The sequence below is a fragment of the Heterocephalus glaber genome, unplaced genomic scaffold (genome assembly GCF_053883595.1).
Source record: "Heterocephalus glaber isolate CG9 unplaced genomic scaffold, H.glaber_assembly_v1.0 deba00001532, whole genome shotgun sequence".
In the NCBI taxonomy this organism is placed as follows: domain Eukaryota; kingdom Metazoa; phylum Chordata; class Mammalia; order Rodentia; family Bathyergidae; genus Heterocephalus; species Heterocephalus glaber.
Window position 1 is genome coordinate 22535137 of NW_028258330.1, and position 27973 is coordinate 22563109.

General features: G+C 43.4%; 1 long non-coding RNA gene across 1 annotated transcript; it reads left to right on the top strand.

Annotated features, from left to right (window-relative positions):
• Nucleotides 1-1312: 1312 nt before the first annotated feature.
• On the top strand, nt 1313-27929 carry LOC147824695 (uncharacterized). Its single transcript, XR_015442004.1, has 3 exons — nt 1313-2103; nt 2785-2951; nt 27649-27929. It is a non-coding gene; the product is annotated as an uncharacterized LOC147824695 (long non-coding RNA).
• Nucleotides 27930-27973: the final 44 nt, after the last annotated feature.

Here is a 27973-nt window from a genome sequence, read left to right on the forward strand (position 1 = left end):
GAAGGAGACTGGTGATTCCTGAGTTGCAGCAGGACCTGTGATCCTCCTGGGGAGACCTGCTCTGGAATCACCCCTGGGCTTCGCAGGGATCTTAGTCCCCCAGACCAGTGGCCAGGCTGTGCCTGGTGCAGCAGGGAGGCCCAGGCAGCCTGGGATTCTCCATGAGGAATGTGGTGCTGGGGCCCATGTGCGGGTGTGGGGCTTCCCTTACGCAGCCCTTACGTCACCTCACGTCATCCTCTCACCTCACCAAGAGTTGCTGCTTTGATCTCCGGAGACTGATGAACAAACCAGGGCTCACAGAAGCACCATCAGTGGCCAAGAGGGACGGGAGACTGGTGGGGCTCAGAGCCAGGTATCTGATTCAAACTCCTGTGGCCTCTTGTGCACTGCCTGTGCCACCTGTTCTTCTAGGACACAGGGAGGCAGGTGACATGTGAGACCCACTGCAGATTTGAGCACACACAGCCCTGATGGCTGACATAGACATGTCGTCCCCCTGACAGGATTAGCCTTGCCCCTCCACATGCTCACCTGATCCTCAGCACAGCCCTGTGAGCTGAGGGTGGATTTCTGCTCAGGTTACAGGCAAGCAAATTGAGTGTCAGAGCAGACATAATCTGCCTGGGGTTGCACAGCAAACTGGGTCTATGTGGTTCCCACGCCCCTGTTGATCCACTATTTCAGGACCCTCAAGGAGACAGGGAAGGTTTGTGGGTTCCTTGCACCCTCTTCCAGGGCTAGGGGTCATATCCTCCCTGTGGTGGGAGTATTGTAGATAAGTAAGTTAATTAGATATCTTGTTGGCAGTTAGGGCTTGCCTTCTAGGAACCAACAAGGGGAATCTCCAAACCTCCAGGGATCCTGATTCTCTTCCTTATTTTCCAACTGAGAAGGAGAGGGAGCCTCAAATCTAGCTGCTCCCAAGACTGGAGTTGTTGCTGAGTCATCTGACCCCTGGTCTACCTTCCTTCCTTCGGGCCTGCTTCCTGCAGGTCCTGAGGCCACTAGAGGCCAGGGGAGGAAAAGATTATATGAATTCAGTCCAGGCCCCTTCCCAGCCCTTCCTTTTCTGAGAAAAACTGTCACAGTGTCCACCGGGTTGCATCAGAAATTCTTGTGCAAGGCGCCCTCCTGGACTGGACACATCCCTGTCCCATAGCCTCTCCCCCACTTCCCCACTGCTTCCCTTAGGCCTCAGGAGACACTGAACCCAAGGGGTGACCTGGCAATGGCAAAGGGTGGGAGGGAAGGTTTGGGGCAGATGCTAAGTCTTAGTCTTCCTAAGAGCTTAGGGCTTAGTCTTCCTGAGGACTAGAAGGTGCTCCTTGGGGATGAAGAGCCAATTCTGCTTACAGTCCCTGCTTGGAGAAAGAGAAGACTAGGCCAGAATTCTAGATACTGAACTGAGCCCTGGTCTGGGAGTGGGGGAAGTCTTTTGTTCTGGGGCAGAGGAAGTCTGGTGGTTTCCAGAGCTATCTGGATCTGCAGGTGTTGCTGCATGGAGCAGGCTGTTTATTTTGAACCAGGCCTTGACTTCCTGTCATGCTTTGCACCTTGCAGGATGTGTGACTGCATTGCCTGGGAAGTTTTTCTCTTCTGCCTGGGCAGGGGTCTGGCATTCCTGTCTTTCTGTTATAGAAGAAAAGGGAAAAGGGGAGAGGGAAGAGGAAAAGGGAAAGGAGAGATTGGGCATAGTTTCTCATGGTTGCTGTGGGAGTGAGAAATGGGCAGTGTGAACAGCTTATATGGGAGAAATATCTTGGGAAACATCTGGGAGTGGCCAGGTCAGCACCCTAAATGTGGTCCTGTAAGAGAAGTCTGAGGAGGTAGGGAAGGGATTAACTGCAGAGTCTAGGAGGACTGTCAGGAGAAGCTGTGGGGTGTGTCTGAGGGACTGTTAAAGAAATAGGAGAGCTATCTGGGTCAAAGGGTGTGGGAAAGGGAAAGGGAGGTGTTTAAGGTCTTTTTATTATCAAACAGGAGGAGGGCAAGAAGAAAAGAAAACAATTTGGTCTCTTCTGGGGAGAAGTTACACAGAGTGTCCTGAAAACAGAGACCTTTTATCTAGTCAAGATAGGATTTGAGAGTGGAAATATGAAGGTGAGACCATATAAGATTAAAGCAGACTGAATGAAGGAAGTAAATAAAATTATAATACACACAAAAGCATGGCATTTATATATCCTCTGGAATTTGGGTCAGTCTGATGAAAGTAGGGGAGATTATTTGTGATTTTTTTATAAGGAGGAGTTAGGCAAATTGTCAGTTGGACACAGTTTTACCCGAGAACAATGAATTTACTGTAGACTGACAGCCTTTTAGGTGTGGCTCTGGTCCTGGAGCCAGTGGAGGGCTTCCTGGGGTGCTGCTGCTCAACTGAGACTGAGCCCAGGTGTGTGGAGCGGTCTCATTGGCAGCCAGGTACACATCAGTCACTGCTGCGATGCTAAGGGTGGGGCACCAGGTGTTGACTTGTGTTAGCATTTTGAATGAGGAGTTAGGAAATGACTTGCTGTCTAAGGAGTACGAGGGGTCCCCTTGGGTTAGATCACAAAGGGGTTTTGTGAACATTGTAAAACTTGGAATACAGAGATGGAAATAGCCAATGATTTCCAAGAAGGAAAGGAGCTGTTGTGCTGTAGTCAGAGTTGGGATCTGGGTAATTAAATGTATGGGGGAGGGAACTCTAGTGTTTGTGGAGGACGATGCCTACACAGGTTACTGATGGGGGGCAAATTTGGGCCTTGGAGAGAGAGAGACTCCATATCACCTTTTTTCTAGGTGTTGTAGGAGGGAAAGTGTGTCTTGGTGACAAGTTTCTGAAGAAGAGCTGCAGAGGAGGAGATTGTCTACATACTGTATGAGATGAGAGGAAGATGGGTGAAAGAAGAGTAAATCATCCCCAAGGACCTAACCAGAACAGTGGGGACTGTCCCAAAAGCCCTGAGGTAAGACAGTCCAGGTCAGCTGTTGGGACTGCCGGGTGTCAGGGTCTGTCCACATGAAGGCAAAAAGGAGCTGTGAGTCAGGATGTAGAGGGATGGTAAAGAAAGCATCTTTTAGATTGAGGACTGAGTAATGAGTGATGGTTGAGGGAATAGAGGAGAGGGGCAAATATGGGTCTGGGACTATAGGATGAATGGGGAGGACAATTTAGTTGATGGCTCCTGATCTTGTACTAAGCATTATGATTGATCAGACTTATGGAACAGCAAGGATGGGGATGCTGAATGAGGAGTTAGTGGGAATCAGGAGGTTATGTTTAAGAAGGCAGGTGACGATGGGTTTTAGTCTGATAGGGAAAAGTTTTAGATAACTTAGTAGATTGAATATTAAGGTAGTTGTAGAAGCAAAATAAGTAATGTGTTCCTTTAAAATTTGCTTTTCCTGTAACTCTCGTTGTTTAAGGTGACGGTAATCTGACTCTTTAACCAGTAACTTCATTAATCTAACAAAGTTGCAATGGCTGGGTGAATTTACAATGTATATGTGCCTATCTTGTGTCTGTGACTTGTAAATAGGAACTGGAATTGTATTTTCACATCAAAGACCACTAGGGATGAGATAATGGCTAAAAAGGATATAAAAAGGGAAACAATACTAACCAGACTGGTTTCTGGCGGTCCCACCTGCTTGCAAGTAGAACTTTTTATTATTTTACCTGAATTCTGTGTCTCCATGTATTTCTTTCCGAGATTTCTGGAACAAGTCCTCAGAGGGCTGGATCAGGTAGGGGGTGTTGATGCTGGACAGGATGGGGTGGACCTTTTTTAGGGGACTGCAGAGGGGCAGGTGATGTTGAGCAACAGAGAGGGTTACAATGTCCCAGATGTGTGGGTTGAGGGAGGGAGAAGATATGGGTTAAGAGGAGAGCATAGCGGTAGGTGTGGGAAGGCTGCCAGTTGGGTGGGGAGCAGAGCCTGGAATAGTGAGGCTGGCAGAGAGTTTTGTTAAAACATCTTGTCTGAGGAGCAGGATTGGACAGGTGGGAATGACTAGAAATGAATGAGCAAACATTTGGTTTCCCAATTGGTGGAAGAACAGAGGAGTTTTCAGAGTTTTCAGTGCTGTCAATTACCATAACAGTAATTGAGGTTAAAATTAGCTGTCCTGAGAATGAAGAAAAAATGGAATGGGTTGCTCCTTGTATTGATCAGAAATGAAACAGTCTTACCTTCTACAGCAAGATTTACAGAAAGTGTGGCATCCTACCACAGTGATATACGCACATCTGTGTTTATAGCAGCACAGTTTGTAATAGCTAAATCTTGGAAGCAGCCCAAATGCCCATCAACTGATGAATGGATAAAGAAGATGTGGTTTTTTTACACAATTGAGTACTACTGTGCCATAAAGAAAGATAAGCTTGAGACATTTCTAGCTAAATGGATGCACCTTGAGACTGTACTCTTAAGTGAAATAAATCAAACACACATGTTTAAATATCAAATTGTTTTTCTGGTGTGAGAAACTAAAAGTATAAACAAGGACCAAAATGTAAAATAGATATTGGGAAATGGGAATAAAATATTCAAATGGAAAGGGGAAAAAGGGAGGGGGGAGGGAGAAAGGAAGGGACAAGAAAAAAGTGAAAATAGAAGGAAAAAATGGAGACAAAGCTTTTGTATATAGGGAGGGGAGAGAGGTTTGAGGGGAGGGGGAATGGGTAAAAAAAGCAGGAGATATGATGTACAGGTGAAAATTCCCTATGATGAGTGTTATCATTATGTATGTGTAAAATATACCAAAAAATGTACCAATAAATGTTTTGCTATTAAAAAAAACAGAGAATGGCCCAGAAAAAAAGAAAGAAAGAAAGAGAGAGAGAGAGAGAAAGAAAGAGAGAGAGAAAGAAAGAAAAAGGGAGAATAGGGGAGGGGAGGGCAGGTGAGAACTGTTTCTTATGGCTGATTTGCATGAAACATGTGAGCAGTGCATACACTTTAATCAGGAGAGACGTCCTGGGGAATAAGAAAGGGTATACTGAGGAGTCTGGGTCAGCATCTGCTGGTTGGTGATCTGAACGTGGTCCTGTAAAAATTGTAAGAGAAGTCTGAAGAGGCCTGGCCCAAAGAGAAGGAGGAGAGTGATACAGACAAGAGGGCAAGTTAATGGAAGAAGCCATAAGGCCCAGTCCCAAATATTGGTCCAAATGTCAGACAGGTGTTCTCTAATTTCTTTTTTTTTCCATTAAGTTTATTGGTATATTTAGGTATGCAGCATAGTTACACTCATCATTGGGATCTTGTACCTTTACATGACAGATCTTGGTTCTTATTTTTCCCCATTCCCCTGCCCTCCCTTCACACCCTCCACCCTTCCCTATTTACAAAGACTTTGTTTCCATTTTTTCCTTTTCTCATATTTTTTCTTTCCCCTTCTTTCCTTTCCCCTACCCCTCTTACTTCCTCTACTCCTTTAAACCTTTTCTTCCTATTACACAATGTCAATTATACATTTTTATCCTTATTTACACTTTTACTTTTTCACACCAGAGAAACTATTCAGTAGTTACACATGTGTCCTATTTATTTCACTTAAGAGTATGGCCTCAATGTGCATCCACTTAGCTATAAATATCTCTAGTTTCTTGTTCTTTATGGCTGAGTAGTACTCCATTTTATATTTAAAAAAAACAAACAAACCCAGACCTTCTTTATCCAGTCTCCAGTTGATGGGCAGTTGGGCTGTTTCCAAGTTTTAGCTATTACAAACTGTGCCACTACAAACATGGGTGCACATATATTGCTGTGATGTGATTCTTTTAATTCTTTTGGGAAGATACCCAGCAGAGGAATAGCTGGGTCAACTGGGACTTCTAATCCTAATTGTTTGAGGTATCTCCATATGGCTTTCCACAGTGGTTGCACCAGGCTACACTCCCACCAACAATGAAGAAGGGTTCCTTTCTCCCCACAACCCCACCAGCATTTGTTATTGGTTGATTTCTTGTTAGCAGCAATTCTTTCTGGGGTGAGGTGAAATGTCAGTGTTGTTATCATCTGCTTCTCTCAAATGACCAGTGATGTTGAACATTTTTTCATATGTTTATTTGCTGCTTTTACTTCTATGTCTGAGAAATGTCTGTTCATTTCAGATGCCCATTTTTGAATTGGGTCTTTATATTTAGGGGGTCAGATTTTTTAAGTTCTTTATATAGTCTGGATAGTAGACCTTTGAAGAACAGCTGGTAAAAATTTTTTCCCACATGTAGGTTGTCTATTAGCTCTGTTGGTGGTTTCTCTTGCAGTGCAGAAGCTTTTTAAAAAGAGGAGATTCCAGTTGTTGATTCTTTGTGCTAGTTCCCATGCTCTGAGGTCTTGTTCATAAAGTCTTTTTCTATGTCAATGGCTTCAAGAGTTCTACCTAACTTGTCTTCCAGCAAGTTTAGTGTTTCTGTCTTAATATTTAGATCTTTAAGCCACTTGGATTTTAGTTTAGTGCATGGTGAAAGATAGGGGTCTAGTTTTAATCTTTGGCAGGTTGAAATCCAATTTTTCCATTACCATTTATTTAATAGGCTATCTTTCCTCCAGTGAGGATGGTTGACTCCTTTGTCAAAGAGGATAGTTGGCTGAGTATGTCTGCAGTTGTTTCTCATCTTCTAATCTATTCCACTGATCCTCGGATCTGTTTCTTTGCCAGCACCATGCTGTTTTTATCGCAGTGGCTTTGTAGTATACTTTCAAGTTGGGGATTTTGATACCCCCTGCCATGTCTCTGTTGCCTAGAATTCCTTTTGCTATTCTAAGTTTCTTCTGGTTCCAAATGAATTTTTAGCTTGTTTTATCTAGTTCTGTAAAGTATACTGTTGGATTTCAATCGAGATTGCATTGAATCTATATAGCAGTTTTGGAAATATGGCCATTTCACTATATTGGTTCTTCCTACCCAGGAACAGGGGATGTCTTTCCATTTTCATATGTCCTCTTCGATCTTTTTTTTCAGAGTGTTGCAGTTTTCAATGTAGAGGTCTTTTGCTTCCTTCATTAGACTGATTCCTAGATATTTCATTTTTTTGAATGCTATTGTGAAAGGGATTGTTTCCCTAACTTCTCTCTCAGTGAGTCTGTTATTTGTGTACAAGAAGACTATTGATTTTTGAGTGTTTATCTTGTATTGAGCTACTCTACTGAATCTGTCAATTAAGTCTAGAAGTCTTTTAGCTGAGTTTTCTGGGTCTTCTATGTAGAGTATCATATTGTCAGCAAATAATGACAGTTTAACTTCCTAATTTCCTATCTTTATTGCTATTATTTCTTTCTCTTGTTTAATTGCTGTGGCTAATGTTTCCAAAACTATGTTGAACAGGCATGGTAATAGTGGACATACTTGTCTTGTTCCTGATTTTAGCATGAAGGTTTTCAGTTTTTAACAATTTAGTATGATGTTGACTTTTGGCTTTTCATAGATAGCCTTTATCAAGTTGAGAAAAAGACCATCTATTCCAAGACCATGATGGAAGTCATGAATGCCCAGCATAGGAAAGAAATGGAAACCATGAACGCCCACTATAGGAAAGAAATGGAATCCATGAAACAGATTCAAACAGATATCCAGGAGATTAAAAACTCTACTGAAAGTATATACAGCAGACTGAGCCAATCTGAAGACAAAATATCAGATATAGAAGACAGGATGGTGGTCAGTGATCATGAAAAGAAAAATCTCTTAAAAACAGTAAGAGAGGGCCAGGGATTTAGCTCAGTGGTTTCGCCATCTGCTGTGCAGGCTCAAGGACCCAAGTTTGATCCCCAGTACCAAAAAAAAAAAAAAAAAAAATAGTAAGGGACCATGAGAATCAATCCAACAGCTCCTAGATGACACAAAGAAGAATAATATAAGATTGATAGGAGCCCACAAAAAAGCAGGAGAAAGTACAAATGACATTAAAAATAACCCCACTTTTCACAGAATTAATGATAGAAAACTTCCCAAACAGAGCAAAAGAATTTGACATACAGATAGGTGAGGCGTATAGGACTCCAACTAGCCATGATCAAAAAAATTTACACCCAGACATATAATAATCAAGATCCTGGAAACCCAGTAGAAGAACAAAATACTACAAGCAGTTAGAGAAAAGAAACAAATCACATGCAAAGGGAAACCCATCAGAATCACAGCAGACTTTTCAACACAAACCCTTAAGTCAAGGAGAGCCTGGAGTGAGGTATTTGAAGCACTAAAAGAAAACAACCTCCAACCTAGACTGATGTACTCTGCAAAACTATCTTTCAAAATTGATGGGGAAATAAGATATTTCTAGGATGAAGAACACCTGAGAAACTTGAGGAATACTAATCCAGCACTCCAAACAATTTTTTAAATTATCCTAGAAAAAGACGATGAAGGTCACAACTCCATGAGGCTCAATGGAGAAAATCCAAAATATTTCATTGGGGAAGGCAAGAAATTAAAGAGAGAGGGGGAAAAATTTAAAAGAGCCAACAACAGGAAAATAACATGACAATGATAAGTCAATACATATCAGTTATAACCATCAATGTTAATGGCCTCAATTCACCAATCAAAAGAAACAGACTGTTTGGGCCAGGGATTTAGCTCAGTGATTTCACCTCCTGCTGCACAAGTGCAAGGACCCGAGTTCCATCCCCAGTACCAAAAAAAAAAAAAAAGAAACAGACTGGCAGAATGAATGAAGAAGCAAAATCCAGCAATATGCTGTATAGAAAAAATGTACCTAGTTCGAAAAGAAACTCATAGACTGAAAGTAAAAGGATGGAAAACAATTCTCCATGTGACAGGAACCCAGAAAAAAAGTAGGGGTAGCTATCTTATTTGCAGACAAAGTAAGTTTCAAACTAAAACTGATTAAGAAAGACAAAGAAGGTCACTACATCCTTGTAAAGGGCACAATCCAAGAAGAAGTGACGACAATCATAAATACATATTCAACAAATACTAATGCCCCCAACTATACAAAACAAATATTAAGGGACATGAAAAACCAAATAAGCAATACCCCACTGTCACAAATAGACAGATCATCTAGACAAAAAAATCAACAACGAAATACTAGAACTGAACCAAGATTTTGAGCAAATGGACTTAACAGACATCTACAGAGTGTTCCACCCCACAAAATCAGAATATACATTCTTTTTGGCTGCACACAGGTCATTCTCCAAAATAGACCATATACTAGTTCATAGAACATGTTTAAGTAAATGCAAAAGAATTGAAGTTATCCCGTGTATATTATCAGACCATAGTGCAATTAAACTGGAGATCAATAGCAAGAACTTCACAAACATATGGAAATTGAATAACACTCTCCTGAACAACCAATGGGTCACAGAGGAAATTAAAGAAGAAATTAGACAATTTTTACAATTTAATGATAATGCCAGTACAACATACAAGAATTTATGGGACACAATGAAAACAGTTCTACAAGGGAAATTCATAGCAGTGAATGCCCACACTAGGAAAACAGAGTGAGCTCAAATAAACAACCTAATGGTGAATCTTAAGCACCTAGAAAAAGAAGAGCAAGACAAACCCAAAGGTCATACAAGGGAGGAAATTATAAAGATCAGAGGAGAAATCAATGCAATGGAGACTAAGAGAATGATACAAAAAATCAACGAATCGAAGAGTTGGTTTTTTGAAAGAATAAATAAAATTGATAAACCCTTAGCCAATCTTATCAAAAAAGATGGAGCCATGCGGGTGCCTGCAGCACCACCCTAGTGCCCCCCCACCTCTGGCCTCCTGGTTGTGCCTGTACCTGGATCCACCCCACAGAGGCACAGGGGGTCATAAAAGCCATTGTCCTGAGCTCCAGAAGATAGAGCAGAAGTGAACAGAAAGAGGGTCTTACTTCTTCTAAGTCCCCATCTTGAAGGGTAAAGTTGCTACATTGAAGAGTTTATTCACTGTAAACATATTTTCGGCTAGTCCTTGATTTTGATTTAATTCACATGGTTAAAGGTGATAGATTAATACCTACCACAAATTGTCATTTTCTAAGCTGTGCTTGATACTATTGTTGTTGCTGGTTGTATCACTTGGGCTAAGGTGTTGTGATTGATCTAATCATTTATCCTTCCTGGTATAATGAAAATGAAATTGCCCCAGAGTCATTAGAGACTCAAAACCTGAAGACCAGCTATATCTAGAAGATTTCTCTGAGAAGCAATCATTCCATAAGGGTTCTAAATACAAGCAACAAAGATACTTACAATAAGCAATATCAAAGTATCAACCCAGGAATTAAACCAAGAACTGTACCAACAACAAAAATAGAAATGAGAAGACATTTAAGCAAGGCACAAACTCAGTCTTCCAGCTTGCCAAAGGCAAATTCTAGGGGAAACAAGGTGAAAAAGTCTAGTAATCAACCACCTGGACACCCTGAACTGATAGCACAAGAAGTAACAAAACATTCCAGGGCTGGGGATTTAGCTCAGTGGTTTCGCCGCCTGCTGCGCAAGCACAAGGACCCGAGTTCGATCCCTGGTACCAAAAAAAAAAAAGTAACAAAACAGATGAATGAGGCTGTAGAAAAATTCAAAACAGAAATAATTTCCCAGATGACTACAGAGATAGTGAGCAGAATAAAAGACATGATTAGAGACTCTAGAGCAGAAACAGATAAAAATAGATGTTGTCTAATTTCTGAAGTCTTTTTAGTAAGTGTTTTTGTTGTGTCTTGCACTATCCCTGACTGTTGATATACAAGCAACATACAAGGCCTGGGATTTAGCTCAGTGGCAACGTGCCTGTCTCACAAGTACGAGGTCCTGAGTAACAAAAAAACTAAAAACAAAAAACTCCCCAAAACAAAAGCAACATTTTGTCTTAGGAAGATGTATAAGCCACTTTTTTGGCTGTGAGAGGATCTAAGCCCTGTCATTTTGGAGGGTTATTGCTGCCAGGGAGCCTATCTGGTTCTCTAAGGTAAGAATGGACTTCATCTATTTCTTTGAGGCTGTCAGAAAGATCTCAGAAAAGGTAACAATAGTAGGTCAGGGAGGTCTTAGGTCCCTATGTTGTTTGATGAAGGTTTTAATGGTGACAGGCAGGCTGGGGGAGGACAGAGGAATAGAGGAGGGAGATTTCCCATGGAGAGCAGAGAGGTAATGAGAATGGCAACAAGGTCCACAGCAGATGTCTCCAGCTGGGACTCAGAACCATAATGGAGTATGGATGAATGGCCAAGTCAGACATCTCCACAGTTGGCCAGACACCAAGGGAAGACAGTTCTTCTTGGGGAGTGTTCCATGACCAGAAATGGGTTTAAATGGCATGGAAAGCAGAATGAGCCCCTCTCTGTCTCAGCAGGTGAGGGGATGGGAGGAAGAGGGGAACCTTGTCAGGATGAGGGCAAGAGAAGAACTTGAGGGTCAAGGCCTGAGGATAAAACAAGTAAGAGTAAACCAGACTGAATGAAGGAAGTGGGTGAAGTAGCAGGATAGGCAGGGGCAAGGCATTTAGGTGTCTTCTGGAATTAGGGTCAGCTGGAGGGAAGTAGGAGAGATTACTTGCAATTTTTACAAGGAGGAGTCAGGTGAGTTATCAGCAAGACACAGCTTTCCTCAAAAGTGATGTACCCATTGGAGAAGGTCTTGAAGACAGACAGCCATTGGGATTAGGCTATCTTTATAAGGCTGGGTATCAGGAGAAGGCAAGAGAAGATAAGCAGCATGTTGGATCTCTTTTCAGGCTTGTTGTAGACATGGGGGATAGTCCATGATGGGACTGGCCTCTAGGCTGAGGTTTGGCCCAGGCAGAAAGGTATGGTCATATAAAAGCTCAAATGGACTATTTCCCATAGGTTACCAGGGGAGTGATAGGCAGCAGGGAAATCCAGTCTTTATGGAGCTGGAGTGTGGGTTAATGAGGTGGGTCTTGAGGAGGCTGTTGGCTCTCTCTAGCTTTTTGGATGATTGAGACTGGTAGGGGATATGGAGGTTTTATTGGACTAATGAAAGCTGAGCCATTGTCTGATTGAATGGAGGTAGGAAGGCCAAACTGGGGATAATAGGAGGGAGGAGGAGGGAGTTGACAATGACCAAGGCCTTTCCTGAGCCTGTGCTAAAGGCCTCTACTCATCCAGTAAAAGTATCAACCCAGACCAGGAGATATCTTAGCTTTTGTATTTGTGGCATGTGGGTAAAGTTAATTTGTCAGCCTTGAGTTGGAGAAAAACCTCATTCTTGATATGTAGGAAAAGGAAGGGGCCTCAGAAAACCCTGAGGTGTGTTGTGTGGCAGACAGAGCATTGAGTGGTGATGGTTTTGAGGAGGGTCTTCTAGGAGGGAAAGCAAATGAGGGGCTCAAGCAGTTGGGTTAGGGATCTGTATCTTGTATGAAAATTGTCAGGAAAGGAGGAAAGAATAGCATGGGCCTATGAAGTGGGACAAAGGAAGTTTTCCTGGCTTAGGAACCATCTCTATGTTTCGTAGGGAGGTCTTGATATTGTTGGCGTTCAAAAAAGGAATAGGCCAAGGTTATATCAGAAAGGGCAAAACATTGATCCTTGAAGCTTGGGTTCTGGGAGATCAAGTATATGCAGCCTGGAGGTAGGGCTCAGGTATGTCTGTGGAGAATGATGTCCAGATAGGTGACAGACAGGGAAGAAATTTGGCCCTTAGAGGGAGCTATGTGGTATCCCTTGGAATCTAGATGTTGTAATAATAAGAAGGTGTTTTTATGGGATGGCTTATATGAGGGATTGTAGAGGAGCAGATCGTCTATACACTGTATGAGATGAGAAACCTTGCGGCAAGATGGTCCAGGTCAGCTGTCAGGACTGATGAGTGTCAGGGTCTGTCTAGGTAAAGGTAAAGAAGGACTGTGAGGAGGGGTGCAGGGGGATGGTGAAAAGACATTGTTTAGGTCTAAGACAGAGTAATGAGTGGTAGATGGAGGGATGGAGGACAAAAGGGTATAGGGGTTTGGCACCATGCGGTGTATGGGAAGAACAATCTGATTGATAGTATGGAGATCTTGTACCAGTCTGTAAGGGTTATCTGTCTTCTGTACTGGGAGAATGGGGGTGGTGTAAGGGGAGCTGATGAGGATTAAGAGACTGTGTAACTATAGGTGAGAAATAATAGCTTGTAAACCCTGTAAGGCCAGGTCAGGGATGGGATACTGTCACTGGTAGGGTAGAGGTGGTTTGGCTTAAGAGGGATAGCAAGTGGTAGTAGGTATGAAGCCAGGGACAGGGTGGAGGTATCCCAGATTCTGGAGTTAAGATGAGGGGAGATGATGAGAGCCTTGAGGGGAGGCAGGGAAGGGAGGACCAGGGAAGCTATAAGTGCTTTGTTGTATCCCAGGGATGGTCAGAGTAGCTGAAAACTTGGTCAAGATGTCTTGCCCTAAAAGGGGAATGGGCAGGTGGATGACTAAGAATGAATGTAGGAAAAGATGTTGACCCAATTGACACCAGATTGGGGGCATTTTAAAAGGTCTGGAGACTTTGCCATCAATACCCACAACAGTAGTTGTGGCTGGAATGACCCGTCTTTGGAAAGAAGGAAGGGTAGAATAAGTGGCCCCATGTAAAGAAAGGGATAGACTTACCTTCTACCACAAGAATTACCTGGAGCTTGGCATCTGGGAGGGTCCAGGGGGCCTCTGAGATCTCCAGGCAGTGTCAATCTTTGGTGGGTAATCAGACTTCTAATGAGGACCCAGCTGGGTAGTCATGCTTCTACTAAGGACTCCCAGAGGAAGGATATGGCTTGGAGAGAATCCTGGGCTGTGAGGGGCTGCCACCATTCTGGTGGCATCTGAAGCATGGCCCTGGAGGGGCACCTCAAATCAGGGGCACCCTTGATCCCTTTTTGTCAACCCAGTGGTTGACTTTTGGGGGCTTCTTATGGAGGAGGCCAGCATCTGCAGCTCAGAAATGCACTGCTTTTGACCTTTAAAGCCTAGTTATTTAGCTCTTGCTGTGATGTTTGAGGGCCAGTCTCCAGTTTTGTAGTTTTTATATTAATGTGTGGAGATCCTATCTGATAGTTTCAGTTTGGATCTTCTTTTTTTTGTTGTTACCAGGGATCAAACTTGGAACCTTGTGCTTGCAAGGCAGGTGCTGGAACCACTGAGCTAAATCCCCGGCCAGTTTGGATCTTCTTGAGGAATAGTTATAGGGCCCTCTGGAAGGTCAGACTGAAGGTGCCTGGGTCATCCCCATAGGACTAACTCAGGAAATACACTCATTTATGTTCTTATAGGGAGAGAATGGAGCTAAGGATGACAGTTAAATCAACCCAGGTGAGGCTATATGACTGGGTCAGATATCTGGGGCATGGCTGCATATCCCTGTTGGACCTCTGAGATGGGGCTCTGTTGGAAGAGGGGGACCTTCTGGGGTAAGGCCCCTTACCAGGGACATGTGGAGTCATTAGGGCAGCACTGAGATCTTGGAGTGTATGGGGTCTTAGGTTATGCTGGGTACTGGGAGTGTACAAGGGTCCCAGGGTTATGTGGTGCTCTAGGGAGTGAGCAGTGGGACAAGTGCAGTGGAAGTCACAGCAATGCAGGGCTTGAGTCTGAGGTGCCCAGTTAACCCCAAGCCTGGCTCAGAGGGGTGGCAAGTGGGCTCTGTCCCTACCTCTAGAGCCAAAATGGAATACAGAGGGAAGTATTGATTATAATGCTATTCCACAACTAGAATCATACTGTAAGAAAGAGGAAATATAGTCAGAATTACCTTATGTTCAGAATTTCTTTGCATTAAGAAATAATTCTTAGCTGAGCATAGTGGCACATGGCTGTAATCCCAGCATTCAGGATGCTGAGGCAGGAGGATTTCTGTAAGTTTGAGGCCAGCCTCTGCTACATAGTGAGTTCAAGGCCAGTCTGAACTACACAGTGTGACCATACCTCAAAAAAAAAAAATTCTTATTTGTGTTCAAAATATCAATATAAGCCACTGTGAGTAAATGACAAATTCAGCCATACCCATGTTCATGTGTCCTTCCTTCTCAGTGGCCTAAGGCAGATCAAACAAGATCTAGGAAAGTTTCCCCACAACCCTAATAAGTACATTGAGGTCTTTAGAGGACTTACTTAGACCTATGAACTAGACTGGAAAGATGTAATGTCACTCTTAAATAAAACATTGACTTCTAATGTGAGACAAGCAGCATTACAAGCTGTTATTACATTTGGGGATGAGGATTATCTTGATTTTAAAATGTCAGAAGATGGAAAGCCAGGGGAACGGCCAGTTCCTACTAGCGCCCAAGCAGTCCTTATACAAGACCCCTACTGCCCTACCAACCATACAGGGGATTAAAATGGGAGAAATTTTCAGTCATGTATTCTTGAAGATCTAAAAAGGGTGAGAACTAAGCCCTTCTATTATTTTAAGTTGTCAACTCTTTATCAAGAGAAAGATGAGAACCCCTTTGCCTTCTTAGATTGTTTACAAAAGACATTCCTAAAACATACATCCCTAGTTCCTAATTCAATAGAAGGAGAGATTATTCTTTTTTTTTTTTTGTACCAGGGACCAAACTCAGGACCTTGCACTTCCAGGCAGGCATGGCACCACTGAACTACATACCCAGTAGGAGAGATTATTCTTGAAGACAGAGGTTATTACATAGTCAGCCTCAGATATTAAGAAAAAAGCTAGAAAAGGTGTCTTTTGCTCCAGGTAGCTCACTTGATACTTTAGTGAGGATTGCCTCCTGGATATTTTATAATTGAAACCAAGAGGAAGACAAAAGAAAAAAACAAAAAGACCAAGAGAGAGTGGTCATTTTAATTGCAGCCTTAAAAGAAGTAGACCTTAAGTCTGATTTTTGGGGCTCCAAGAAGAGCCCAATGACTAAACTCACCTACTACCACTTCAGTAAGCCAGACTACCTTAAGAAAGACTGCCATAAGAAGACCCCTAAGCCATACCCTGATTGCAAAGGTGGCCACTGGAAGTCAGACTTCCCCCTGAGGCAGAGGTCCCAGAAACCAGACCCATCTAATCAGCTGGTCCAACAATACTGAAAGGCCCTGAGGCTATCTGCCTTCTCCTTCTGGCTGGCCTGAGATCTCCCTGGAGAAGCCCCAATTAATCATGACTATAAAGGAAAAATCAGCTTATTGCTAAACTCTGGTGTGTGTTGCTTGGTCCTTCTCTTCAACACTGGCTTTCCTTCCAGCCATTATACCTCAGTGAAGGAGTCACTGGAGAGGAGGTAACTTGCTATTTCTCACAATCCTTAGGCTATAACTGGGAAGGCTTTCTCTTCACCCATTCCTTTTTGTGTATGTGTGGTACTGGGGATCAAACTCAGGACCTTGCACTTGCAAGGCAGGTTTGGTGCCACTGAGCTAAATACCCAGCCCACCCATTCCTTTTTAATTATGCCTGAAAATCCAGAGGTCAGTTACACTGCCTCCCCCTCATGGAGACAAATATCCTAAAGTACGGGCAGCCAAAGGTAAAATAGGAAAAACAATATAAGCTGCTTTCACAAGAGTAAATGGTTTTTATTTCTTCCAATTCTTATTACAAGAGATCTCTGTTAACTGACCTATAAAAGTTCTAACTAGTCTGATTTATAGTTACAAACACACACACACATGCATGCATGCACACACACACACACACATTATTATAATTCAACTTGGCCAAACACATTTGAGTGCACTCTGGTTTATAAACACATCATCTTATGTGTGTTTGTCCATCTGTCTGTCCAATCTATAACTGGTTACAATACTTACAGCTGTTTTATTTGAGCTCAACAATTTTTTTCTTCTTTTTGCCTTTTTGGATTTTTAAGATGTTTCTGTATAACTTAAGCTGGCTTGTAGATAAGTGTCATTAGAGTTAAGGACTTGCTGGAAACATCTTATTCCAGCCTTTGTTCATTTATGGGACCCCAATAGTTTTCATAGCACTATGGAAGACATCCCCCATTAAACATTGTTAAACATATTGTTGTAATATGTTTACATTGGTCATCATCAAATGATTAAGTTTTCTGTGGGTAAAACAAAATTTTCTTATTAAAAGATGCCCTTAGTACAAAACTAAATTAAGAGACAAAGGTTTCCATACAGCTATGACATTCATTATTGTTAATCTCATGGTGTACTAAATGTATCCATGCTTTGCGGGTGTATAGGTCTTTTAAGATGTAAAATTAGGATTGTTTATGATGATAGCCTTTTTCTTAGACTCAGATATATGCCTTTCTCTTGTGGTCCAGCTACTTGTGATAAGAGGTGAATGTCAAACCAGCATGAGACCACCAGTCAAATGATAGTTTTTTAAAAGCTTGTATGATTGTGTATGATATATATATATATATATATATATATATATATATATATATATGTCACTGCACTTAGAGCTGCTCAGACACTGAGCAGTCCAGACAATGTCACATGCTTCTTCAATGAAATCCTATTAAAGGATAAATCAGGTGAGAGCTTCTTTATGTACTAGATGGAGATGAAAAGCTATTCTATACTAAGATGGACATTTAAATGTGTTTCAAAGATAATATCATGATTGTCATGCTGAAATATGTTTTCTCTATAAAACTTTATAATTTTTTTTTGGTACCAGGGATCAAACTCAGGACCTTGCATTTCCAAGGCAGGTGGCGGAACCACTGAGCTAAATCCCCAGCCCTAAAACTTTATAATTGTTGTTTGTTAACAATCTATAGGGGTTCAACTTCTAAAACAACTGTAATTTATACAAATAACAGTTCTCTGGCTGTACTTTATATTTTAAAGTGCTTGATATCCAAATCACATTATAATAGTTAAGCTCATTGTTCTCACAGCATTACTGATGTAACTGATTTCTCTTCTGGGTGTTCAACAACTCAAGTTTAGAGAACAGAACTAGAGAGGTAACTATGGTAAGAGAACAGCCAATATTTTGGCCTTGGCTCTCCAAAGTCAAGGAGGACCCAGGACATGACAAAACATTTTCTACAGGATCCTACATCTTTGGTGAGTCACCCAACCTCCTGAGGAGGGAGATTGCTGGCCAGGGGACAGAAATAAACAAATGTACAGTGTGACAAAGGAGGGTCACCAAGAGAGAAAGTCTCCCATGCTTTCACAGAAAGCAACATGACCAAGCAAGATCATAACCCATCGTGGCAGCTGACAATGACAGCGGAGCTGAGAGGCTTTGTACATGGTTCCAAAAGTAATGGCTGAGGAGACTTACCTGACTTAGATAGACAGCAAGAAGTTAGTTTTGATTAATACAGGTCTCATTTTAACATGTTCTTTTGTTTTGTTTTGTTTTTTTGGTACCGGGGATCAAACTCGGGTTTTTGCACTTGCGAGGCAGGCGGCGGAACCACTGAGCTAAATCCCCGGCCCCATTTTAACATGTTCTTAAACATCCAGCAGAAAAGTATAACCAAAAGAGATATAAAAACAATACCATAGTACTAAAAGCTACATATAAAAAGGGGCTCCAATCATTGACCCCTTCTGGCATATTCCAGTTACACCAGTAGCTGACCACTGTTATGGTTCAGTGAGGCTAAAAGTTACAGTAAAAGCTATAAAAGCTCAACAAGAGTCTTTAAGTTCTTCAGCTAAAATTGTCCTTCAAAACCACAAAACTCTCCATCTCCTTACAACTAAAACCAGAAAAACTTGTGACAAAAATCCGACTTAATAGATAATCTCTATCAGTAGAGGGACCTAAGAGCTAACCAGCTACGATCTCTTCTATAGTCCCTGAAGAGCCATGTCTAGACATAGCTCTTTCCCCAAGCTATCTTTCCATTGTAATGTTCATGCTTTGATTATATATGCCTTAATTTCTTAGAAAATGTATTTATTCTTGCCTAGAGACTGCCGAATTCCAAGTGATTATACAGATGAAACCAAGGACAAATATGCAAGACTCCTTTTATCAGGATCCACTAGATCAACCTTGTAAAGATAGTTTTGTTTTTTTTTTTTTTTTGGTACCGGGGATTGAACTCAGGACCTTGTGCTTGCAAGGCAGGTGGCAGCACCACTGAGCTAAGTCCCCAGCCCATAAAGAGAGTTCTTAACTGCTAAACTACAATGTGACTTCTATCTGAGGCCTCTTAGAGTATCCCTCTAGAGAATATCTGATTGCCAATTACAACTATGATAACCCTTTTCAGCCTGAATTAGCCAGAACCGTCACTTCCCTCTGTAGTACTCCCTTGAAGGGACACTTTAGTGTATTTCAACCACACCTAGTCAGTGAGCGCTTTGTATTTCCAATTTTTTTGCTATAATAACTGTAAGGTCAGGCTGAGGCATGATTAAGACCACCAAGGCAGGCAAAATCTAAGCAACATCCGATGAGTTTATTGCAGTCTGGGTACAGACAAGCCCAGGGTGAAAAGACCATTGGCCCTGAGAGGAGGATGTGCACAGTTGATATAGGGGAGTTTAGGTAGGGGAGGGGGCACTGGTCAAGAGAGTGTAAAATTTTAGAGTCCCACAGGTGATGGGCCTAGGGCTGGCTGATAAACACGGTGGTAGCAGGAGCAGCAGGGTGGTGGTGGGTATAGCAACCCTCGTAGTTTTCATAGAATCAGCTTTCTTGCAGGTGTAGTTAAATGGGGAGACTGCTGGCTTCCTGTTATTGCTGTGCTCCTGTGGATGTGGGTAGTGGATCTGCTTGGGTGGGGGTCCAACTGAGGGGACCTGTCAATAGCCAGTGCTGCTGAGTGTGAGTAGGGCATGAGAGAGAAGCCCTGAGCTCATTGCTGCAATCAGAATGGCTAAGTCAGAGGTTCGTAGTTTGCATTTTTCCTAGTGATCTTGCCAATCTCTCCATGAAACCTGTACCTATCTACCTTGAACTAACAGAGTGAGCAAGCACCTGGTTACCCACCACTTCCATAGCACTGAATGTTCCGTTTCTGATCTTGGTCAGTTTGGAAATGAAAGCGTTTTTGTGCATGTTGGATGGGGTTCCTTTTGATCTGATGGAAGAATTTTCCACCTTTCCAGTCCCAAGTGTGGATGAGGAGGAGGGACTCCTAGGCACAACACTCCCAGCTGCCTTGGTGGCCAGTGAGCACCCATCTCTCAAGATGGCCCACAGCGATGAGAAGAGGGTAGGAGCTGGCTCAGCAGGGTGTGGCCCCACTGACAACAGTCCCAGCTCTCTCTGCTTCTTATGTCCACTTCCACCTCTGTCATCTCTCCACCTCTGTTCCCCAGCCCAGGCCGCCTGAGTTTCCCTCCCTTTCTTAGGAAGCCATCTCCCTCTTCCTGCCACTTCAACTTCTCTTGGCCCAGAGTCTCCATGAGGCTGGGCTGGTTGACATCCAACCCTCCTAGTGGCCCACAAGGTGCCAGGGATGATGTTAGAATTCAAGGCTGATCTGCTCTTAGTTGTGGGTCTGGGCAGACTGTGTGCCTGTATGCGTACATGTGTGCTAATTGGTGTATATTGTGTGTGTGTGTGTGTGTGTGTCAGGAGTGTATCTCTTTGTGGCAGCCTGGAGTCAAAGGCAAAATGCTTGGGTTCTTGGGTCAGGATAGGCTTTGGCTTAGAATCCCAGAATAGCTTCTAATTGTCCATGTGATGTCAGACCAGTCACTTGTCCTCTCTAAGCATCAGATCTTCTGCCCCTAAAGTTGGAACAGTAACAAGTTAGGGCTGATCCCTGCCCACCTGGCTGAGTCATCCTCCACTTCTTCCTGCTCTCTGGCCTCCACCCAGAATCTACCAAGTTCCTCCTCCCTCAAGACCTTTGCCCTTGTGGTTCTATCTTTGAGACTCCTCCTCCTTCTGGTTCCAGATAAAATGTCACCTTCTCAGAGGGGGCCCTCTCTGGCCACTCATAAAGCATTGTGCCTACTCAACCCTTGTAGTTTGTCTCTCATCCCTAATTCCACTTTTATTTATAGCACTTGTCGTTGTTTTGGCATAGGGCACCAAATAATCCAAAAAATGTAAGGGAAATATTATAACTCCTATTATAGATAGTTAAGTTAATTAGATATCTTGTTGGCAGGTAGACAGGGCCTCTCTTAAGGCGCCAGCCCTCCAGGAGCCAACACAGCAAGGAACCAACATGGAGAACAATTGAGGCACATTCATTGGTTAGCGTTATAAAAAGGAAAAGAAGTACTACTTCCCCTAGAGATAGATAGCAGTGATTGATATTCTAAATGGGAAATTCTTTGTATGTGACTTGTCTTCCCATTTGATCCCCATTTAATCAATATTACCTGAGTGGCTGTACTTGTAATCTTATTGGTTGGTCATGGTTTTGTCCCACCTCATGCCCACCTTGTGAATTTCCATTGGGTCTTATAGTTTTGTCCCACTTTGTACCCGCCTCACCACATGGCTTTGCTGTATAAAACATCTTTAAAAAGTGGGGTGGGTGGGCAACCCACTTTCCAGTCCCCCTCCTGTCTCTCTTAGGCAGAAGCTTTCTTTCTCCCAATAAATTTTTCCTACTCTTAACCTCCATTGTTCCTAGAATTCATTCTTTGATTTTAGAGAACACGAACTCACGTTTCAGACATCTAGTAGGTTTGGGAGTTACATCTCTTTCCCCTATATCACTCCTATCCTGCTAGGTATCTGAAATGTGAGTTTGTGTTCTCTAAAATTGAAGAATGAATTCTAGGAACAACAGAGGTTAAGAATAGGAAGAATTTATTGAGGGAAAGATAGCTTCTGACTGAAAGAGACAGAATGGGCACCAGAAAGTGGGTTGCCTGCCTACCCTGCTTCTCAAAGGTATTTATGGGGTAAAGCAACACGCTGAGGCAGGTACAAGTTGGGACAAAACTATAAGATCCAATGGAAAGTCACAAGATGGGCATGAGATGAGACAAAACCATGATCAACCAGCTGGGGATTTAGCTCAGTGGTTCCACCACCTGCCTCACAAGTGCAAGGTCCTGAGTTCGAACTCTGGTACAAAAAAAATGATCAACCAATAAGATTACAAGTATAGTAGCCCACGTAATATTTATTAAGTTTATTGGTACCATGTAATGTAATACAGTTACATTCCTCATTGGGTTCTTGTACCTTTACATGATGTATCTTTGTTCTTATTTGTTCCCCATTCCCCTGCCCTCCCTTCACCTCCTCTACCCTTTCCTATTTACAAAGACTTCATTTCTATTTTTTTCCTTTTCTCATGTTTTTTTCTTTTCCCTTCTTTCCTTTCCCATACCCCTCCCACTTCCCCTACTCCTTTAGACCTTTTCTTCCTATTTCAATTATCAATTATACATTTTGATCCTTCTTTACACTTTTAGTTTTTCACACCAGAGAAACTATTCAGTATTTATGTGTTTGTCATATTTCATTTAAGAGTATTAGCCCAGGTAATATTGATTAAATGGAGATCAAATGGGGAAGCTAGTCATGTAGCAAATATACATGGATTTCCCAAAAGGAATGGACTAGCTAGGGATGGCTTGGTCCCCAATTAAGGTGATTGAGGTTCATTTAGAATATCAGTCACTGCTATTCATCCTCAGAGGAAGTATGTGGATGTAGTAGTTTCTCTCTTTTCAATGTTAACCTTCAGTGAATGTGCCTCAATTGTTTTCTGTGCCTCAGACAAGGCCCAGCCTTGTCTAACTGCCTTATAATTTCTAACTTAGCTGTCTGCAATGGTTTGGTATGATATCATCTATGTATTAAATTGTTTATTCTTTGTCTTCCTGCCCCATTAAAATGTAAGAACCTCTATGTCTCACAGTATCTACCAGATGTCCAGTGAACATGTGCTGAATGAAGCAATGTGAAGCGCTCAATACAATACCTGATATAGCATAAAATCTCAGCCTTAGCCAGTTATTTAACAAGACTTTGTCTCCCCCCCCAAAAATATATATATTATAATTTATTTTGTTTGTTTGTTTTGCAGTACTGGGGATCGAACTCAGGACCTTGCGCTTGCAAGGCAGGCAACAGCACCACTAAGCTAAGTCCCGGCCCCTATTATAATTAATTTTGTCTAAAGGGCTAGGTGATATAGCTCAGTGATAACACTTACCTAGCATGTGAGTGTGCACACACAGGTACACATACACACCCCTGTTACACATCTTTGCTCCCCTAGACACCACCCTGTTTACACTGGCTGGGTCACTCTGTGTGTCAGTGATCCTCTTAGTTCCCCAGTCTGCTGGTGTCTGTCCAGCTTTCACTTTGCACCTGCAGCACTGTGTCCTGTGTCCATGTCAGTCACCAAGCATCCATAGTACTAGGCCAGGGCAGGCACTCAAGAGTTGTAAAACAATGAATTTGCTCCTTCACTTATTTTGTTACAGATAGCTAAGTTAGTTAGAAATTACTATAAGGCAGTTAGACATAGCTGGGCCCTCAGTATAGAAAAACAATTGAGGCACATTCACTGGTTAGCATTATAAAAAGAGAGAAACTGCTACACCCATGTACCTCCCCTAGAGATGAATAGCAGTGACTGAGGGCTGAGCCTGCCTGGCAAGCACAAGGTCCTGAGTTCAATCCCTGGTACAAAAAAAAAAAAAAAAAGCAGTGACTGATATTCTAAATAGATATCAATCACCTGGGTGGGGGACCAAGACCTTAACCTATCCCCCCAGGATAGGTCCCTGACCCATCCCTTACTGAAAATCCAAAAATCCTTGATCGTTCTTTGTATGCTTGATATGTGACTTGCATCCCCACTGGATCCTCATTTAATCAATATTACCTAAGCAACTAGACTTGTAATCTTATTGGTTGATCATAGTTTTGTCCCACCTCATGTCCACCTTGTATCTTCCCACTGGACCAATATTACCTAAGGGACTATACTTGTACTGTTACTAGTTGACTAATTTTTTTTTTCTTCCAGTATTGGGGATCGAACTGAGGACCTTGCATTTTCAAGGCAGACAAGGCACCACTGAGCTAAATTCCTGGCCCTACTAGTTGACCAGTTTTGTCCCACTTTGTACCCGTATAATCTTGTGGCTTTGTCCCATAAAACACCTTTGAGTAGCAGTTTGGGCGGGCAACCCATTTTCCAGTCCCCTTTCTGTCTCTCTCTTAGACAGAAGATATCTGTCTGTCTATAAATTTTTCCTACTCTTAACTTCTGTTGTTCCTAGAATTCATTCTTCAATTTTAGAGAACACGAACTTGTGTTTTGGATATCTAGCAGGTTTGGGAGCTACATCTATTACCTCTATATCAATTTCAACATTCATTTATTTATTTTTTCCTTCCTTCCTTCCCTCTCTCCTTCCCTTTCTTTTTTTTTTTTTTTTGGTGCCAGGGATCAAACTTGGGTCCTTGCGCTTGCGCAGCAGGCAGTGAAACCACTGAGCTAAATCCCCGGCCCTTCTTCCCTTTCTCAGTCACTGCAGTCACTTGCTTGCTCATTCAGGGCCTCCTGGAGCTGGCTTTGCTTCTGGTCCCCCACTCACCCCATCACACATCTGCTGCATTGGATCCAAGTCCTGGCAGTGAGAGCTCTTCCCCTGCCAACAAGGTCTTGGACCCTGCCTGGGTGTGCAGCCCAGAGGACATCCTGGGACATCTCCCTCCTTCTCCCTGTCCTGACCATGTGTTCTGGGCCAGATGCTTATGAAAGCTTGTGAGTTCTTCCTTCTCCAGGTCCCTGATGGCCTGGTGCACAGAGCTTGGCTTTGGTGAGGTTGGGACAGGAAATTCACAACCTTGCTGACAGTAACCCTGGCTGAGAGTTGAGAAGCGGCCAAGTCTGCTGGTTACATTACTATACACATCCAGAGCACACCTGTAACAGGCTCACATGAGAATATGGCCTGGACAGAGACAGGACAAGCCCGAGGCCACAGGGCAAATCAACATGGAAATCGAGCCATGGCACATCTGTTCATTCCCAGATTTGTCTACACTGGCAGACACCACTGCCATCTCCTAGCTGTGTGACTGTGGGCAAACACGTCACTTCTCTGAGCTTAGCTTTATTTGCATATAGTAAGTGTTCAATAAATGTAGCTGTTAAAAAGAAAAAAATAGTTGGAGAGCAAGTACAAATGCACAGTGAGTGTGTCTACAGACCTCATCATAATCACTTTCTGATGGTACACATGTGAGTGCATATTGATGTGTACCCAGCCTGGGACATGCTTGTTCAAGCACTTGTCTGAACTCACATGGCTGACTATTCCTTTCCAACACAGCACACCATTCCAGGGGTGCTGTCCCAGGGGGTCTTCCCAGCACCTGTCACAGTAGGAGTTTCGATCACTTGCTACTGGTGTCTGTTGGGGCCGTGTGAGAGGCTGGACCTATGCCCCCTTCCATATCAGGTTGGTTAGTTGTGGACTCTGGGTCATTTCTGCATCTGTGCATGTGAGAAAGTCTGGGCATTCTGGACATGCACGGCTTGGGTTCAGATTTCAACTCTGCTAGCTGTGCTATCTCAGACAGGAGGCTTGAACACCCCACACTCTGTTTCCTTGTCTGTGAATTGGAGAACTAGAGACAGTGCCACACACCTTAGGATCATATAAGGACTGAAATGTGCATAAAGTATTGAGGACACAGCCTGGCCCTGAAACCCAGAGAGAACCACTGCTATGTGCTGCTCTCTGAATCTCCACGTCTGTCCCCTGTGGAATGACATCACGTTGCTCTTCGATTACAGTGCTTATCCTGGAATAGTGCCATCATCTCTCAGCAGGACTGTCCTGTCCACTGGGGTGTGAGATTCTGGAGGGCAGGGTCTCCTCTGAGTCACCTTTAGTTCTAACCTGTGTGTTGCCTGTTTATAATCTCTGTGCTTTTTCCTATTAGCTAGTGGTCATGGGCATGTGTGTGTGCCAGGTGCTATGCCCATGAGCTCTTCAAACAGTCTCAAGAGACTGCCATGTTTGTCTATTGTAGAGACCAAAAAACAAAACGAAAGCTCTCTGGGAGGCTGATGCAGGAGGATAGCAAGTTTCAGCCCCACCTGAGTAACATAAGTTCCTTCCCGCCTCTAAATAAAAAATAAAAAGGGCTAGGGATGCACCTCACTGTGGAGGCCTTGGGTTCAATCTCCAGTAGGGGGAAAAAAAAGGCTATGTGTGGTGCCACACACCTGTAATCCCAGTACTAGCAGGAGGATCTCCTGGAGTTCAAGGCCAGTCTGGGCTATATAGTGAATTCAAGTCCAGGCTAAACTATGTAGCAAGACCCTGTCTCAAACAAACAAAAGAAGGAAAGAAGTAAAGAAGTAAAGAAAGAGAAAGAAGGAAAGAAAGAAAGAGAAGGAGAGAAAGAAAGAAAGAAAGAAAGAGAAAGAAAGAAAAAAGAGAAAGAAAGAAAGACAGCAAGCTGAGACTCAGAGAGGTTAAGAGATTTCTGAGGCTCACACAATGCCATGAACCGTGCCAGACTGATTCCCTCTCAGCAGGGATGAGGTAGGAGATTGGGGATGGAGATTCTGGGCCATGAGAACTCCCAACCACCTCTGATCTCCCAGCCAGCTCGCTCTCACCCCACCTCCCACTGACACCTCCTGGAGTCTGTGAACATCCCTTGGTTTCTCTCCCTCATCCCTGGGTGTGTGTGTGTGTCACAGCTCCCCCCCGCCCCTGCCCCACCCCCACCACTAGAGGCCAAGCAGTGGCCCCAGATCACCCTTTCTTTGGTAGAAAGAACCTCATCCCTTTGGGAAGGGGGTCAGGGTATGCAAGACCCAGCAGGGGCTGGGACAGCCTCTTCGGTGGTGAGGGGGTGGGGCGCTCAGGCTCTTGCATAAAAGAGGGGGAGCAGAAGGTATATCCCACTGGTCAGTCTTCCTCCTGCACCCCCCCCTCCTGCCCCTCAGAGAAGAAAATGGGTAGGCGAGGAAACAGCTTCCCTCTGTCAGGGACACTGTCAAAGACCAAGCTGCCACCACCAGAGGGCACACTGAGACCACCTTGGGCTCCCTGTCCACTTAGTCTCCCATCTGGCTCTCTGGTCTCCTGGAGCCACCAGGGCCAGAGGTCCTGTGTACCCTGCTGTTGTCTGCAGTGCTCTGTCCATGTCACCTAGATTGGAGCATTTGGTAGTGTTGTTTGAATCCTCCATTGCCTTATTGGTTGTGTGTGGGGGTACTGGGGATTGAACCCAGGTCTTCATACTGAGCTACAAACCCTTTTTATTTTGAGACAAAAATCTCACCAAGTTGCTAAGTTGCCCTGGCTGGGTTTAAACTTGCAATCCTCCTGCCTCAGCCTCCCAGAGGACAGGCATGTACCATGTACCATTGCAGGCATGTACCATGACAGCTGGCTTAAAACTTTTTAGTTTGAAATGTTAGTCTTAGAGAAGAGTTGCTGTATAACCTTTAGCCAGGTCTCCTTAGTCTCCTCAAACCTCAGGGGGTATCTTGTTCTTCCCTTGATTTTTGTGACCTGGACTTTGGTGCTGGGACTGAACCCCATGCCTGATGCATGCTAAGCACACTCTCTGCCCCTGAGCCACACCCCAGCCCTTGACAGGGAGGATTTTGGGGAGTGCTGGGCAGATCTTCCTCAGGACACATTTCCTGCTTAGGCTGAAGTTATGGATGGGAACGAGACCAGCCAGGTGACTTGCCCTTCTCGCCCTTCATTCTGGAGGGCTTGATAAGAACACTGGCCCTGCAGATGTGAACCCTGATCACTTGGCTAAGGTGCTGTCTGTACACTTTTCCACCATGAAGTCATTATTTTTGCTTTCAGAGCTCTATGTGTCAGAAGCAAGTGGCCAAGTCAATCCCCATTTCAAGGAGGAAACAATGAAGCCTCTTCCCAGAGGGCAGAGCATCAAAGAATTGACACCCAGATGTTAGAACCACCACAGCAACGACCGCACATTTGTGGGAGATGCCTTGATGTTACACAGATATCCCGTTTCATCTGAACTTTACTCATTTTGTCATTCATTAGTGGATTTTTCCTATGATGCTTATTACTGTGGTTTTATTTTGTTGAGACAGGATCTCACTATGTAGCGCACACTGGCCTGGAACTCATGGTCCTCCTCCTGACTCAGCCTCCTGAGTGC